Raw genomic sequence first — 17,301 nt, 5'->3', positions numbered from 1 at the left:
TCAAGAGCCAGCGAGTACTTGCTCACTTTGGTGACAAAAGAGGGAACACCACTTCACCAATCTAAGAGGTCTATTAAAATAGTGCTTGTTATTCATGCATGAAAAGTTCACGACATGAGTTCAACGATACTCTGTTCCGTTATGCATCGAGTTCATAAGATGCTCTGTTCTCTACATCAGGTTCATATGATGCTACTGTTACAATGTTTTTTCCTCTAGTTTTGTCTGCTAACATGATGCTCTTTTATTTAAATGTTTTTCTGTGTTCAGTTTTGTTTGTTGGAATTATCTTGTATTCATTGTTTTTGAGGTCCCAGATGCTTCTGAATAGTATGTATTACACAACATCAAGTTTTGCAGGTGTCAGAAGGAGGGTATGTATGTTGAAATGATGTTCTCTTGTTTCAATGTTTTTCAACCTGCAGTTTCGTTTCTATTTGAATTATCTTGTATTCAGTGTTTTTGAGGTCCCAGATGCTTCTAATGGTACGTATTACACAACATCAAGCACATGTAGCTGTCAAAATGGTATGTATTGCATGTGTTCTTGTATGTGTTCTTGTTCTCAAGTTATCCCAGTTCTGCAATTACATTGTTCCTAGTTAGCTAAGTGTCCTACAAGTATACTGTATATGTTTTGCCATGATCAGAGTAATACAATGTTTTTCTTTTGCAGGTACTTGTCAGTCATCGGATTTGTCATTAACATCGACACGTTGATGCTGATGATTCCTGAACTGCTCCAAGTTCAGCGGTATGTCCTCACCTACAGGTTCAGCCAGGATCACTTGGAGCTCCTATTTAATTCCATGAGAGCGTCAGGTAGGGTTGATGTTCTTTTAATTGCAATAAATTCTGAAAATGACTTATGAGTAATGTATGTATTGTGTGCCTGTTTTCCATACAAGGTGGCTGGAATAACAATCCATCTGCACGCCAGTTCAAGGCCATCTTCCGCCGTCTGATGGTTCGGTGTGGTGTTTCACCTAGTGAGACAGGCAATATGGCAGCCCAAGATCACACTGTGTCCCTGTCTGCGGTAGAGATGTCCTCTGCTGAAACTGCTGAAGAGCACCCATCTCCATTCGCCAACATTTCGGCTGTTGTGAGTGACCACAGCTATCTTCCCACTCGGTTTGGTGGTCTGGTGGAAAATACGCTGGTCTACATCGCAGGATTTGTAGTCCGGCAGATTCTGCGAAAGCTGTCCTGTGATGTGTGCCGTGCAAGCTAGGTCAAAGATGCTGTACCTTCATCATTTGATGAGAGCTACCACCTTCTAGCCATGAAAAACAACGGTGGCCTAGTGATTCCATCACAAGGCACAGTGAAGGTGCTGAGAGCTGCAGAGAGGGTGATTCGCCAAGCTTCAACAATGCAAGCTCCAAAGGTGTCGACAGTCACCTACATCGTCCAACTTGTTGTCATTGGTTGTGTCTGTGTTTCTGAAAATAAGACTACACCACATTGCCAAACTCACCTCTCTTGACCTGCAGAAAGGGAGTACGAGAAAGAAGCTCTGCAAAACATTCCTCTTTCAGGGCTTTTAGCTCATTTAAACTTTCATGAGCAACTTTGTGTAAATATGGTTTGGGGTGGGGTAGTGTCATGTTCTTGTGTTTAACTTGAAAATTTACATTTTTTATATAGATATAGATTTTCATTTTCATTTTTTCTGACATAGATATAGATATTCATTTTTACTGATATATAACTTCTGTCTATGTATAATGTATTATTGTTTCTTCATTTTTAAACTTATTAAAATAGCTGAGTAGTAGGCATACACAATCTGCTTCTGCTTCTCTATCATATACAGATGGAGCACTGAATTTCGGACTCCAGCTTACAGCTTCCTGCCTACGGCCTGCCAAAGACCAGTATAGAGGAATGTTAAGCCCTCCCACTATTTTCCAAGAGGGCGTTGCCAGATTTTCAATTTCAGGTTTTAACCAGGAGATGGCGCTTCATTCACAAATACAGAAAGACAAGTTTCATGGACTTTCAGTTGTGTTTTGAAGAGCATTTGAACACATCAATATTTTAGATCTACTAAAGTATATTTAATCTTGTAATTCAATAATATATAGTCTTTATATATTAAATAATCATAATTATAATGTAAATGTTTACATTACACTTTATTTGTTATACTCATACTTTAACCTTTACAATCGTTTGCTTTAATATGCAGTATATTTTTGTGTTTGCTTCCTCCTGCTCCCTTTCGGACACATACTGTATGATTTATTATTATTATTAATATGAAGATATTATTAAGATAAGATAAGATGTTACTTTATTGATTGAACATTTTAGTTTAGAATGTGCTGTCCCACGGTAATTCAGAAGGCTCACAGGTCACATTCCGACCATTATTTAAAACAATAGGTGCTTTCACACCTTCTACAGTTTGATTTGTATAGAGGGAGCTCTTTCAGTTTTCGAATTACCCATTTGCTTTCGGGGAGCCCTATTTTTCAGAGCACATCCTGCTACTAAATATGTCACACGCACGCTCTGTTGACTGGCGCAGCAGCGCGGATGCGATCAATTGCTATAAAAACACTCTTCTACTAATACAGACGGTGTCACTATGCCGGCGGATGTGGCCATTGTTGAAGCCTCTTCAGGCTCCGCATCGGCAGGCCTCTCCCTCGGTGTGGAGCTGTCAAACTCGACCCTAACGCCGCTTACAGCCAGCCAACTAAAAGTTGTTTTCCGTTCACGTTGTCATTTTTAGACTCCTTCGCTTCTTTGCTTGTGAATCCAAAAGCTTGGCTGTTTTTTTTCGTTTTGCCATATTTTTTTATGACACAGCCAGAGTTAAAAAAATATCAATATGAACATTTCAAATACCGCGCCGGCATCACCGCCATAATCATAGCAACGTAAGTAAGAATGCAGCGCCGCCACATACAGATGGCAACACCCAGACATATTCACAAATATAAAACAAATATTCAGAAACTGTAATGAACAATAAGTATTATTTATTTCAAGAACTGTTATTTACAGAAACTCAACATTTCTAATCTGTGTGACACAAATATGCACGATTGTTTTGGGCTCCCCCTATTTATCTCAAAGTCAGCCTTCAGGGGAGCTCCCTCCCTCTTCGGGGGAGTCAAGCTCCTCCTAGCTCCCCCCCATTTCGAACAGTGTCTGTGGCTGAATGGCCAGCGATTAGGTGCGGCGCATTTGTCATAGGTGATCAGAGCTAACTGCCTGCCGTCAGATTTCATTTAAAAAACAGATCTGATTTTAAGACTATTTCTGCGCTCATAAAGAATGATAAGAATAAGAATAATGCGTATTGAACTGGTTTCATTAATTAGTGAGTTTATTTAACACTAGAACCGCCAATCGGGTCAATTTGTGTGATGTGTGTTGTGTGTGTGCAATGTAACTTTTTTTCAATAAAATATTAAAGTCTCCCAGTCCCTGATTTTTCCTGAAAGTGTGTTATGTAGCACCCTATGTTGTTAAAAATTGCATTCTAATAGCGGGATTTGACAGGTTTAGGTAGGCCTAACCTCTGGCGGTTCTAGTGTTAAGGTAATTAGGTACAGTAGAAGCCCTTTTTTATCAGTAACGAATTTAGCAGTTGAACATAAAAGTCAACTAACTGAGGGTCACTTGCAATGACAGTGTTGTGTCTAACTGTAAGCTTGTCACTCAGAGTAACCTACTATTAATTTAGCTGCTGGAGAAGTAAGATCAGGGGGGGAAGGGGGGAGAGAGCTGTGGTTGATGGGCCATTAGTTGTGTAAATACACAGCTGAGAGCTGCCGTTTCATTCAGACTGTTTAAAAAAACTGTAACAACGGACTATCTTTCTTAGCGGATGCATGTCAATTTAAATTAATACATACAACTATTTTTTAAATCAATAAAAACATTTTCTAAATCCATAAAAGCATTTCAATTAATATTGGGAGTCATGTCGTTACTTTGTTGAGAATGTGGCCATGTAATAAGCGGGATAATTTGCAGCGACTTGTTCTTTATGGGGAAAATAACACCCTTCATCCAGATGAGGATCCCTCCGCTACACTTTGGGATCCTGATCGACCGACGAAGCTCCATTAAAATATACATATTTTTGGTGAATTACTGAGTTTAGGCACGTTAATAACGTTTTAATGAAGTTGAATACAGTATATTCATATGTGTCAGTGATTTCATGTCAATTCGGCAAACATAAACATAAATGATCGTGGTGAAGATGATGATTAAATTAGGATTAAAAATCGAGAGCCGGGCTGCATTTCCTCCCGTTCGTTTTTTTCGAATAACAAAATTATTTTGTTAAATAACAACATGGTGATGTTTTGTAAATGATTACATGTCTCTTATTTAGCACAGTAGTATGATATCCGTGACATGGATCTTAACAAAGTTCCACTGTACATCCAGCATACTGTATCTCACTTTATTTCACATGAGCTCCAGTGTGGAACCCCACTGCACCCCCTGGTGGATCAATGATCCATTGCAGCTGGCTTCATTATAATTACATTTATCTATCACGGGGGCGGTCTCAAGTCAAGCTGGAGGTTTTCCCTTGAGCGAGGGCAGATCACGTACCAATCACGGCCCTCGCGTTTCAAACTGTCTGAAATGAATCGCTACATCTGTAGACCATTAGTGTTTTTTATATGTGTGTATATGTGTGTGTGTGTGTGTGTGTGTGTGTGTGTGTGTGTGTGTGTGTGTGTGTGTGTGTGTGTGTGTGTGTGTGTGTGTGTGTGTGTGTGTGTGTGTGTGTGTGTGTGTATATATTAGCCTATATTATATATCGTGTGTATTTTGCAAAATACCTATCATATATAACATATAGGCTGTCAAATACCAGAATATTCTATTCCTGTTAAGCCTACTATGAATATTAAAATACGCCGAATCATGTGTCCGGTATCATGCCTACATATATGACGTTGGCAGAAAAAAACCCCAGTGAAAATCAGTTTTGTATTCAGCGAGTTATGATTGATTAAATGCGCTGACACATCATTGCGCCTGCCAGACAGATTGCACTGAGTGGAGCGGGTGACCGGTCCAAGATGGCAGCCCCACGGCTCATCAGCGCCAATAGAGAGGCGAAGTCCCTCCCCTTCCGGGAGCCTCCATGGGACCCCGGAAGCGGAAAATTATACATAGAAGTCAATGGAGAGAGAAAAGTTATCTTTTGATCCCGTTTGAATTGTGCCACGAATGACACATATGATGTTTGTCAATCTTAAACAATCATTTCCATGCAAAAAAAGTCACAGTTTGTCGTAAAACTGCTGAAATATAAGACTATGAATAATACGCAACTAGAAAGACTACAAATCCCAAATGCATTCTGGGTCGCGTAAGTGATGTCATAGGCGATAATGCTCCAAGACTGGTTGTGACTCGCAAAGCAAAGAGGAAGAAGAAGACTGATTTATTCCCTCCAATAAATATAAGAGATTGCTCCAATAAATTCACTTTTACAAGATGCCTGTGTGCTTTGTACGAGGTTGTAATCACAAAAGAGATCATACCACTTGCTCGTTCTATCGCTTCCCGTCTGATGAAAGGACCAGGAGTCGTTGGACCAAACATATCAGGTAATATACATGTTTTGCATGGAACATAGTCAAGTTAGCTACCTAGCTAGTAGCGAGCATGTTAGTTAGCATTATATTACATGACTTAGCCTTGTCATTTGTATTAGCCTTAACATGAAGTAAACCAAAATGTTAAACAGTAAGAGTAGTCATGATGGTAAGTATTTTGTGAAACATTTGAAGAGTAGCCTATCGCCCCCTCCACCAGGTGCTAAGGGGGCGGGAGGTAGGCTAACCCCACATTAGTATCAGCGATCTTTTCTACTTAATGCTATCTGCACAAATGGTTAACATTGACCATTAAAAGATCAGGCAGTTCAGGGAGAGTCGAAGGAAGGAAGGCAGGCAGCTTTGCATGACATTCTTCTGGACGTGTTTCATTGTGATGATAGTGAGAGTGAGTCAATCTGTTTGTTGGAAAGACAGTAGTTGAGTGATTACTGAGAGAAAATTATTAAAAGAGATAATTATTCAGTGTTGTTACTTTAAAGTGTTGTTACTGACCTTTTTCTCTTTTATTTTCTTTACCTCACCTGTAACTGCTGAGACCCTGAGGAACAAGCACACTGGACTGACCTGCTCTGGCAACCTGATTTCCACTGTACGTAATAGTATTTGGTTATGGTATATTATTTATATACATCAAAGGCACAATGCACCCCCCAGAGACACACATGTATTGAGTGTGATATTTTGCATTGGTCATGTGAAATCATCTTTACATACTAGAAAACTGTAGGAGCGGCAACTTGTTTTGAAATTGAATTTTTAATATCCGATAATAAAGTTGATCTGTTTTCTTTATTCTTCTCTCTTCCCAGCTCCATCCATCACCATTCTCTGTTCCTGCAGGTCCTGCTTGCTAATCAATATTCATATTTTTTTACACAATTACAAATAAAGTCAATGTATTGTATGACATGAAGTTGTGCTTCATTCTGAGTCAATAATAAATTCATTCTGCCTTCAGCTGCAAAATTATTGTGGACTGCACTGACATCCATGTAGCTGCCCCCCAGTAAGATGAACCAAGCAAAGTTGACATACTCAACATACAGCTGTACTCTTAAGTTTACATGAAGAATTTGTGAAATATTGGTAATAACAGGTTTAAATGATTATTAGTAATTAATTATATAATTTTCTCATCGTAGATGAGCAGACAGGGAGCAGATGAGAAAAGCAGAATATGCAGCTGCCATTTTCCACATGGAAAAGAGAAAGGGCCAAGTGTATTTGAGTGGACAAAAGAGAAATCCCAAATACGAAAAATAAAATTATACAATTTACAGATATGTATACAAATAAATATATATCCTATATACACTATCATGTATAATGATGTTGTATGATGTAGAAGGAAGTGTGGTAGATAACAAGTAAATATAGAGTTACATACAGATCCATGTTACAGCAAAAGATGGAATAACTAAGAAGCACGCAGTATAATAATAATAATTACACGCAACAATTAAATAACTGCTCAGCATCTCCACCACAATCCCAATCTGCTGTGTCCTGTTTTCCTCCCCTCTGCATAACACCCCATCACACATACGAAACACAACGCAGAGTCCGAGGGTGTTAAGAGTATGTTTATTTAAATGTCCTCCTCTCTACTGGCCAACACAGGGAGCATATGCTGGGTGTAGAATTGTTCCAGGAGGAGGAGATTTCCATGCCATGCAGGGTCTTTGGGGATGGGGAGGATGATCGCCTCCATCGTGGTCCACAGCAGCAGAGACTCCGGTCTGTGATGTGCAGCTGTTATATAATATACAATACATTTTTTTGAAAAAACATTTGATCAAAAAATAAAGATTTGGTCAGGATCTAGAGTCAGTGTGTAGTTTATTAATTAATCAATGCTCTCTACATTAGGAAAACACATACCAGTGTACCAGAGGGAGTCACACACAGCTGTGCCTAGATAACCAAACAAATTGACAACAGGGATGCAAACTCATCAGGTATGAAAAAGGTGACAAGGATCCGAGCCCCCTGACCCCACAGAATATCGGCTTTAAAATTAGGAATAACAGGATTTTAGCAGTCAGAACAACTAAAGCAGCAGTGTTAATATTAACAGAAACGCCATAGAGTCACATCTAATAGAAATATATAAAAAGCATTTATTTTAATTGTGTAGCAGTCAGTTTATAATTTTGGCAGCACTGTTGAGCATTTTGAAAATGTATTTTCATGCCTCTGTGCAAGGCTTAGTCTTTCTATCTTTATAGCCACTGGTGTAAAGTAACCAAGTTCATAAACTCAACAAGTACTATACTTGGGCACAATTTTGAGATACTTGTACTTTATTTAAGTATTTCAATGTTTTGCTACTTTGTACTTCTACTCCACTACAGTTCAGAGGTAAATGGTGTACTTTTACTCCACTACATGTATGTAATACCTTTAGTTACTTTACAGATGTGGATGAATGATGTGAAATATAATCAAGTGTTAAATCAGACTTTAGTTCCACCTGGAGTAAATCCAAAAGCTACCCTGCCTGCAGTATACAAAGTCATTCAAACTAGCTGCACCTTTACCAGCTTTGATAACACTTTAATGATCAGTCATTATAAAACATATCATATTATTCTGAAATGGACCAATCTGCAAAATGACTACTTTACTGTCGCTACTTTCACTATATTTTGATAATAATAATTTTCTACTTTTACTTGAGGAACATTTGGAATGCAGGACTTTTACTGTAACAGAGTATTCCTACACTCTGGTACTTCTACTTTTACTCAAGTACAAGAACTGAGTACTTCTACTTTTAATCAATTTCAAGATATATACTTATACCACCTCTGTTTATAGCCTATGAAAAAAACGATTAGAAAACGAAGGCTAAAGCTAACGTTAGCAGATAGTGACAATGTATGCTAGTTAGGGCTGCACGATATGGGCCAAAATTCATATCTCGATATTTTTTAGCTGAATGGCGATATACGATATATATCTCGATATTTTTTCCGTAAAGTAAAAACAAAACAGACAGTCCTAGTTTGAAGCCAAACCTCACACAGGCACTTTATTTAACGTTTAGAAGCTGCACATCAACATGCATGAAATAATTCAGGAACAAAAACTACCAGCATAAATAAATAAAGATACCATTCTTCCTTCTTTCTTGCATCCTCCCTCATTCCCTCAATTACTGCTTTCTCTTGCAAAGTAATTTCGACCAGGTAACTCGTACCTGGGGTCAACAGCTTTTAGCAGCTTTACAAAGCCGGTCTGCTCCACAGTCGACGTGGGGACCATGTCTTTGGCTAAGTGATATGCCACTGCCTTCGTTATTTCACGCCACTTTTCGCTTTTTTTTTCATAAGGCACACCACGTGTGAGTGAGTTGTGTAGCGTGATTTGCTTTGAGGCAGGAGGCTGACAAGTCTTCACGGTCTGGGTTGCAGCACGCAGTTTAATACACTCCTCATACTGCACTTTGTGCTTCTGTTGTAAGTGGTGGAAGAGATTTGTTGTGCTCGACCCTTTCGTTGCAACTTTTTTCCGGCATTGTCTACAAAGTGCATTTTTCTGCTCCACGTCTGCCGCTTGAAAACCAAACCATCTCCAAATGAGAGAGCCGTTTGTTTTCTTCTTAACAACCAGTTCATCCTCGTTTTCTGTATCACCTTCTCTCCTTTCTGTCTCCTCCTCTATCTCCGGATTGTTCGCTGCTGCTGCCATGCTTCTTCATGCAAATGTCGGGAGGTGGGGGTGAGGGCGAGGGGGTAGTGAGGGGGAGGCGGCAGGGCGCCGTTGCTGCTGCTTGGAGATACAGAGAGGCGGGCCGCGGGGCAGAGAGAGTTTGCAGCGGAGTTTGCAGCAACTTGCAGCTTGTTTTAATATATATCGATATATACGATATGATGTAATCCTATATCGCGCATGAAAATATATCGATATAAATTCAAAACTCGATATATCGCCCAGCCCTAATGCTAGTTAGCTAGCTCAACGATAATATTGCGACGGGGAAAAAAAACTTTTCAGTGCATATCACGCTCTGCCGCTCCGACAGGGAGCTCTACTCTGAACACCTGAACGGCCCGTTCTAACAGCTGTTCACCAGCGGTCCAGTCTGTGCCACAGTGACTCCGGACGCACAGTTAATATTAACGAACGCACCGTAGGTAATGTAGCTGCTGAAGCTAGACCATCATCGCCGAGCAGCAGAGGCTTATTATACATCATGAGCAGAGCCGACAGGCAGGAAGACTCGAGCACACAGCTCGCGCTTCATTATAATATATAAAAAAAAAGCTCGCGGCCGCACATTAATCCGGGTCCCAGACCCCCTCCCATACCCCAAAAATATTTTTATTGCAGATCTACAGGAATCATAAAAACGACCTATTTTGGATTCAAAACGGAGAATTTCGCCGAAAGGTGACAAGTTTGCATCCCTGGACAAGATAACCAAAATCCTTGAATCTACACACAGCAAATAAACTCAAATGACACGAGATGTAAAAAGGAGATCACACATATAGTCGATATAGAACTGGCCGCTTCAATCTGAAGAGCAACTAAAACAAAACACGGGAGTGTATCTTGTTCTTGTGAACACTAATGTTATCCACAGCATACACAGACACCACACAGTTCTTAAGGAGAAAACTAGTTGCTAAAACAAAACACGTTAGTGTACCTTGTTAGCTAGCTGACATTAACCTTAGACATTGCACTCATATTACTCACTGAAACCTTGTAAAGCCGGTCCCGCATGCTGGCTCTTACAGAACCGCTCCCTTTCGTGTATGTACAGCTCTCAACATGCCCAGACTTGTAGTGATTTTCACCTCTTTTTATACTTTTTCGCCTCATTCTGAAAGAAACAGGTGAAATTTACTAACGTGACAGCCATCTTTGTGATGGTGACGCGTATTGTGCGAGACCAGAGACCTGTAGTTCACTGAGCGGTTTCACACAAAAAAAATTGTAACTTCACAGTTTTACGACACATTTTTATTTTTTTGACTTGCAAAATGTTCTTTTAATTTGACAAACATCATATGTGTCATTCGTGGCACAATTCAAACGGGATCGAAAGATGACTCTTCTCTCTCCATTGACGTCAATGTATAATTTTCCGCTTCCGGGGTCCCATGGGTCGGAAGTAGATGGGCGGGACTTCGCCTCTCTATAGGCAGTAGCGGTCGATGCGGCGTCTACTCTTTATATGTCTATGGCTGCTCCCGCTCTGCATAATCTGTGTAATATGTAGCCGAGAGAGAGAGAGAGAGAGAGAGAGAGAGAGAGAGAGAGAGAGAGAGAGAGAGAGAGAGAGAGAGAGAGAGAGAGAGAGAGAGAGAGAGAGAGAGAGAGAGAGAGAGAGAGAGAGAGAGAGAGAGAGAGAGAGAGAGAGAGAGAGAGAGAGAGAGAGAGAGAGAGAGAGAGAGAGAGAGAGAGAGAGAGAGAGAGAGAGAGAGAGAGAGAGAGAGAGAGAGAGAGAGAGAGAGAGAGAGATGGGGGGAGGGACCGGTGCCAGCAGGGACCGTGTTGTTAGCACCTGGTTAGCTAGCTGCACTAACGGACATACGGAGCTGTTTGTTCCACACTATGGTTCCACAACAAGCTGGAGGAGAGTACTCTCCTCTCAGACTGAGAGGCTCAGTTGAGCTAAAGGACTCTCTGTGTTTAGATAGTTAACTGTAGTCTAAGTTATCTCAGTGGGTCTCAAACGGTTTGGTCACAAATTATTCAAAAGATTATTTCCGCGGCACACCTTCATATGATCATTATCGTTATAAAAAAAATAAGAGAATAAATGAAAAACAGTTATGAAATACTATATGGCACTAAAACAAGAATAGAGTTTGAAAGGGGAGTGATTTGTAAAATATCCATAAAGAAAAAGAACATCTGATTACAGTTGTGTTTCATATGGATGTTGAGAGATGTATCCATAGATCTCTTAATGTTGGATTGATACTTTTAACTTCAATATTTAAACAAAATCTTCCCGGGGAGCATCCCCCCGGACCCCCTAGAGGAGGTCCGCTCCCCACTCATAAAAAATAGCACTTACCACTGCCCAGAGTCATAGAGATATAAGAGTTAGGACACTCCCATAGACCTCCGTTGTAAAAAATGGCGGCGCCTACTTCCGGGGTATGGACATCGAAATAGTTCCAAATATTGTCATTTGGGCGTTGGACCTCTTTCACTTACATTACGGCCCCTCGATTAGTTCCAGAGGTAAGTTTGATGAAATATCGAACTCTTTTGAATTGTCAGCTGTCTATATTGTCTCAGAGGCCCTTTATGATGCTTATACTGGTCTTCATTTGTATATGCACAGTGTAATTATCTATATTTTATCTTGGTTGTTACAACCAATTTTGCTAACATTGCCTGCTAGTTATCTAGAGCAACTTCGTCAGCTTTGAAGGTAAGATTTCAGTAATGAATCGCTAGCAGCTTATACAGTATATCAATGATGCTGGGTAACTAACAAGCAGGATTTAGATTGATTATGTGTTTTTTTTTTTTTTTTTGGCTTTTATCTGCTGAACCTGACCGTGTCAGCCATCCTTAGTCGGCTTTTTCTGTATGATATGAGTTAACTGCTAGCACTAGTAGAAATGAGGTGGCGTTTGTGATAAATATTTCATTTAATATTTAATTGAATTTTGGGATATCCTAACATTTCATTATGTGACATGTTGACTGTACTTAGTTTTTTTGTGTACTGTTCTGTGTTAACTCATCTGTACTGTACAACTAGCCTAGCGCTACTTTTTAATGCTTGATGGCATGCTAGGATAGATTCCTTTGTATTGTAATATACACACTAGTTTAATGATTGTTCTTCAAAGGTATTATTCAGTCTTAAAAAAATAATAGCCTACTGAACAGCCTACTCTACAGCAGTGAATGAAGGATGAGCCTAAAACATGGTCATGCATCCAAAATGTTTATTTTTAACAAAATAAACACTTTTTAAAAAATAATAAGCACATATGAAACAGATGGTTTTTTTTGTAAATACTTGCTTACCCTAATCCTTTTTTGTAAATAGTATTGCTTTTTTATAAATAGTTGCTTTTTTGTAAATAGTTGTTTGTAAGTATTTGTAAAACAATTGTTGTTCGCACAATTATGCTTCTGTTTTTCACTTTTTGGTGTCCATTGTTCAGCCACTGTATTGGTAAGCAACCATTTGTTTTGGCCAAAATGTGTTATTCACACTCCTGACTCCAGTTTGATGTGCTGCATTCTCCTCTGAGTGGTCCTGATTTCAGACAGAGATCATGGCTTGGAAGGTTTTATATCCTGTAGTGCTTTTGAAACATAATAATAATAATAATAATAATAATAATAATAATAATAATAATAATAATAATAATAATAATAATAATAATAATAATAATAATAATAATGCATTACATTTTTTATTAGAACGCTTTTACAGGTGCTCAAAGCTCTTTACAATTACACATTACACATATTAGACATGTAAGAGTCATTACTGTGGACATTACCCACAAGAGCAAATGCGGGTAAAGTGTCTTGCCCAAGGACACAACGGCCTGACGCAGTGGCGGCCGAGGCGGGATTCGAACTGGAGTTCACCAACGCCCCTTGATCTGAACATGGTTCAACAGGAGCTTCTGTAAATAGTTTTGTAAATAGTTTTAATATTTATCATAGTAATCATTTTCAGTCTCCCACTCTGTTTCAATTTAATTTATCGTTTCTTTGCCCCACCATATATTTTGTTGTCCAAGGGCACTAATTTGGTCTGTGTTGAAGATTGTTTTACACTTTAGATTAATCAAATTGTGTTTTTTGGCTGAATTAATCTTTTTCTGTTTAACCCTAACCCTCTTTGTTCTCCTTCTCATTCATTTTACTTTGTTTTGTTCTAACACACATCACTTTTTCCATACACTGTTAATACTTTGTTCGTCCCTTTTACTTTGTTCTTCCTGTTCTTGTTCAAACACATATATCAATTGTTCATCCACTGTTGTGGTAAAATGATATTCATAGTCTTAACATGATCATGCTACCCATGCTAACATGAACACAAGCTTTTCCCTCCAAAAATGTAAAACGTATCTAAGTAATAGGCTACCAAGCTTTCCGTTGTCACCCTACCTCTCCAAATGCAAAACTGTCAATAAAAAGTATGCAATAATGCAATTACAGCTGAAAAAGTACTTGGGTGTGTGTGTTTTTTTTCTATATATATTTACCAGTGGCGGCTGGTGGAAATTATTTTAGGTGGGGCTATTGTAATGGTGAATAAACCACACAGGGAACATTTTGAGAAATTACTCCTTCAATTAAATTGGCTACACTATTTCATCGTTGCTGTTGTATGATTGGTGTTTACCTACGGTAATTAGCGTCTACAGCACCTCCGCTTTTAGGGTTGACGTAGACCCAAACGTTGCCCGGAGGTCCCCCGGTGTTGTTGCGGGAGCTGCTGCAAAACAAACGCTTATTTCTTTTGCAAAAGGTGCGGTGGGCTTCAAACACGTTCCCCTCCACTGGTTTCAACCAAGCACTAAATTAGAGGTTTTCCAACCAAATACAGTTGAACTGACACTTCCCCATATTAATTTGTAAGTAGATTCGAAGATACATGAGTTTCTGACTGCTGCAAGCTGAAGCTTGGTTGATAGGTTACCAGTGTTGGGCAAGTTACTTCCAAAATGTAATATATTACATATTACTTGTTACTCTCTTTTGAAAGTAATAAGTTACATTACAATATTACTGTCTCTGAAATGTAATGAGTTACACTACTTTAGTTACTTTTTAGTTACTTTCACCAAAATAACCGCAAAATAATGGCTAGGTATTTTAAATGCTAAAATGTAGTTATTGTACATCCAGTGAAGGGAATGTGGTATAGCATAACAACTGTAGGTCCTTAAGGCTACTAACAACTTTTATTACACGGCTTAGTTGAATACTCGATTCTGATTGTAAATTCTTAACATGTGACACGTTGTTAATACAGCAGTGCAGGCCACTGTCAAGGACTATAATGAAGATTTCTAAGGAGGATCAAGAAAGAGAAAGGAAAAGAGGTTAAAAGACGGAGCGCTGGACGTCAGATAAATCACCAGAAGAAGGCAGAGAGGAAGTAAACCATAACAGGACACGGAATGGGCTCTGTAGTTTGTTTAGTATATGGCCAAGTACAGGCCCGGTTCCAGAACAAAATGACTCAGGGTGCATCTGAGATTACAGGGGGCGCAGCAGTAGTAGGTTTACATGAGCAGTAGTGGCCGGCAACAGCAATGAAAAATAGCATTGATGGTCCCCAATGAACAGATTATGGCATTTGTTATGTTTTGAAACCAAGCAAGTGAGAACATTTCAAGTGAGTTAAAAGTGCAATCCTGAAATATTTCATATAGTCCAAAGTGGGCTATGGCAAAGAAAAGCACAAAAGCTTCAAAACTGTATGATAAAACAAATGAGAACATATTGTAAATCAAGGCAAATATGATTTGAACCAGCTCATGGTTTGAAATGGCAAACATTGAAAAGCAAAAGTCTTATTAAAACCATGTACTACATCATCACCTTGGTCCCATCTCTGGAAAGAGAATATTTACTGTGCTTAAAAACTGGTATCACATCATCATGTGAGGTTGACTTTGTGACCTGGAGAACATTTCAGCTGCAACATTAGCTCGTTGCTCAGCTTGGGATATGAGATATTTTTGTAGCCATTCGTGGTGAAGGCATCTGTGCTATTGTATGCATTATTTTTGACCCAACATTTATACAGGCATGGCAGAATATGGCACTATTTTCACATGAATATTCCATTGTCTATTTGTATACCACGAGCTGCAAAATGACCGCCTGACCCCACTGTACAGGCAGGTACTTGTTTAGACATACCTGGGCAGACTCTGTTTTGCCGTGGTATCCTGGCACTGTTAGAAATTTAAAATCAATGTTTTGATGGTATAATGTAGTTTAAACATACTGTCAAGTTAAATGCTCTTTTATACTGAAAAACCAGAAATTCTTGTGCACAAGCAGTTAAGCTTTTATTCTGAAAATCCTTCATCTACGGTTAGCATTTAGCATGTGGCTAATATACGATTTCCTAAAGAGGTGAATTGAGTAGCGAAATGACGTGGTGTGGTGAAAACCGAAACCTACTGATTTAACACTACAACTATAGATGTCGAGATACTACCATGCTGAATATTAAATGAAAGTACAGTTTATTTGAATACACTATTGTTTACAGACGAGAGTAGCATGTGACAACATCCGGAATGACCGGAAACCAAACCAGCCGTGAAGCATTTTCTGTATGTTTTAGAGCAGGGGTGGGGAACCTCCGGCCTCCGGGCTGTATACGACCCGCGACACCATTTGGTACGGCCCTCGAGGTAATTTATAAACACACGCAAAAAAGAAAAAAATTCAAGAAATCTAGACCGCAAAATAATTAAACAAGCTTGTTTTTCCTGGCCAAGTTCAGGGTCCTTGAACACAACACGAGCCTAACGTGTCATCACGTGGTATATGTCTCGTCTGACAGGAGTGTAGTTCTAACGGAGAGCACCAGAACGCGGCTCTGGGCCGGGACTTCACAAATTGCAGTACCCATAAGGAGCCGTACACATGCCGCAGTTTTTACGTGGCTGTGTCTGTAGTTGTAAGCTCAGTGGCGATCTGTTCATCTGTCATACTGATCATACAGTCAATAACTTTGTTGTTATTAGCATCTGGTTAGCTAGCTATGCTAACGAATATAAGAAGCTTTTTCTCCAACCAGTGAGGTAAAGGCACATCTTTATATGATCATTATAGTTATAGAAAAATAAGAGAATAAAGTAAACAGGTATACAATACTAATATGACTAGAATACTAATAAACAAGAATACAGTTTAAAAGGGGAGTGATTTGTAAAATATCCATAAAGAAAAAAATCTGCTTACAGTTCTGTTTCATATGGTTGTTGAGAGATGTATCCATAGATTCAAAATCTTCAATAGATTACATAGTGAACAATAGGAGTGTGTGTCTGTCTGGTAAGTTGGACTCCTGAGAAAGACTGCCTAAATTTAAGTTAAAACAAGCCTAAATTGATAAACATTGGTATCCTACCACACGTGGCGTTGCTTTGTCACAGGCAGGGTGAGTTCAATTAATTTTTGTTCTATTTAACCCTGCATGCTATTCGTTTGTCTGTTATTACATGTCGGCCAGAGGCCAATCACTTAAATAGGTGTCTTTTGTTGCGTTTTAAGTTAACGTGAATGGTTTTAGGCCATTAAGCAGTCGGGACTGCTTGAGGCAAAGACACAGCCAAAGTTTGAAGCTAAGGTTATTGGAGTGAGTGTTTTGTGTTAACAACAGTGTGAGGCTGTTTAAAAAAAGTCTTTTTTCAAGGAGAAGGCCTGAGGAGTTTGAAGCTTTCAGTGGTTACTCTATTTCTGTTTTCAAAAAGACATTGCGTTGTGGATTACGGCAGGAAGTGCGACATTCGTGCGTTAGATAGACGATATTCTTCTGATTGTGTTTGGATAGCGTCCCATTTTGTCCCATAATAGCGTGTTTAAACAGAAGAGATGACCATACTGGCTCTTAAAGTCAAAACATTTACGTACATGGGTAGAGGGCTATGACGTAAGGGTATAGGGCCCATTTATCATTGTAAACTAAATAGAAATGTTATTTTAAACTACAGTG

General features: G+C 39.1%; 2 long non-coding RNA genes across 2 annotated transcripts; one reads left to right on the top strand and one right to left on the bottom strand.

Moving 5' to 3' along the window:
• The first annotated feature begins 4,365 nt into the window (after positions 1 to 4,365).
• Positions 4,366 to 6,521, top strand: LOC307047372. Its single transcript, XR_013810401.1, has 2 exons — positions 4,366 to 6,201; positions 6,422 to 6,521. It is a non-coding gene; the product is annotated as an uncharacterized lncRNA (long non-coding RNA).
• Positions 6,522 to 7,177: 656 nt separating this feature from the next.
• Positions 7,178 to 10,861, bottom strand: LOC307047366. Its single transcript, XR_013810399.1, has 2 exons — positions 10,320 to 10,861; positions 7,178 to 7,364 (listed from the first exon to the last, which is right to left on the bottom strand). It is a non-coding gene; the product is annotated as an uncharacterized lncRNA (long non-coding RNA).
• Between the last annotated feature and the right edge of the window lie 6,440 nt (positions 10,862 to 17,301).

The sequence above is a fragment of the Notothenia rossii genome (assembly GCF_949606895.1).
Source record: "Notothenia rossii genome assembly, chromosome: 1".
Classification (NCBI taxonomy): Eukaryota; Metazoa; Chordata; class Actinopteri; order Perciformes; family Nototheniidae; genus Notothenia; species Notothenia rossii.
The sequence above is the reverse complement of the archived record's forward strand: the minus strand, read 5'-3'. Positions and strand labels throughout refer to the sequence as shown.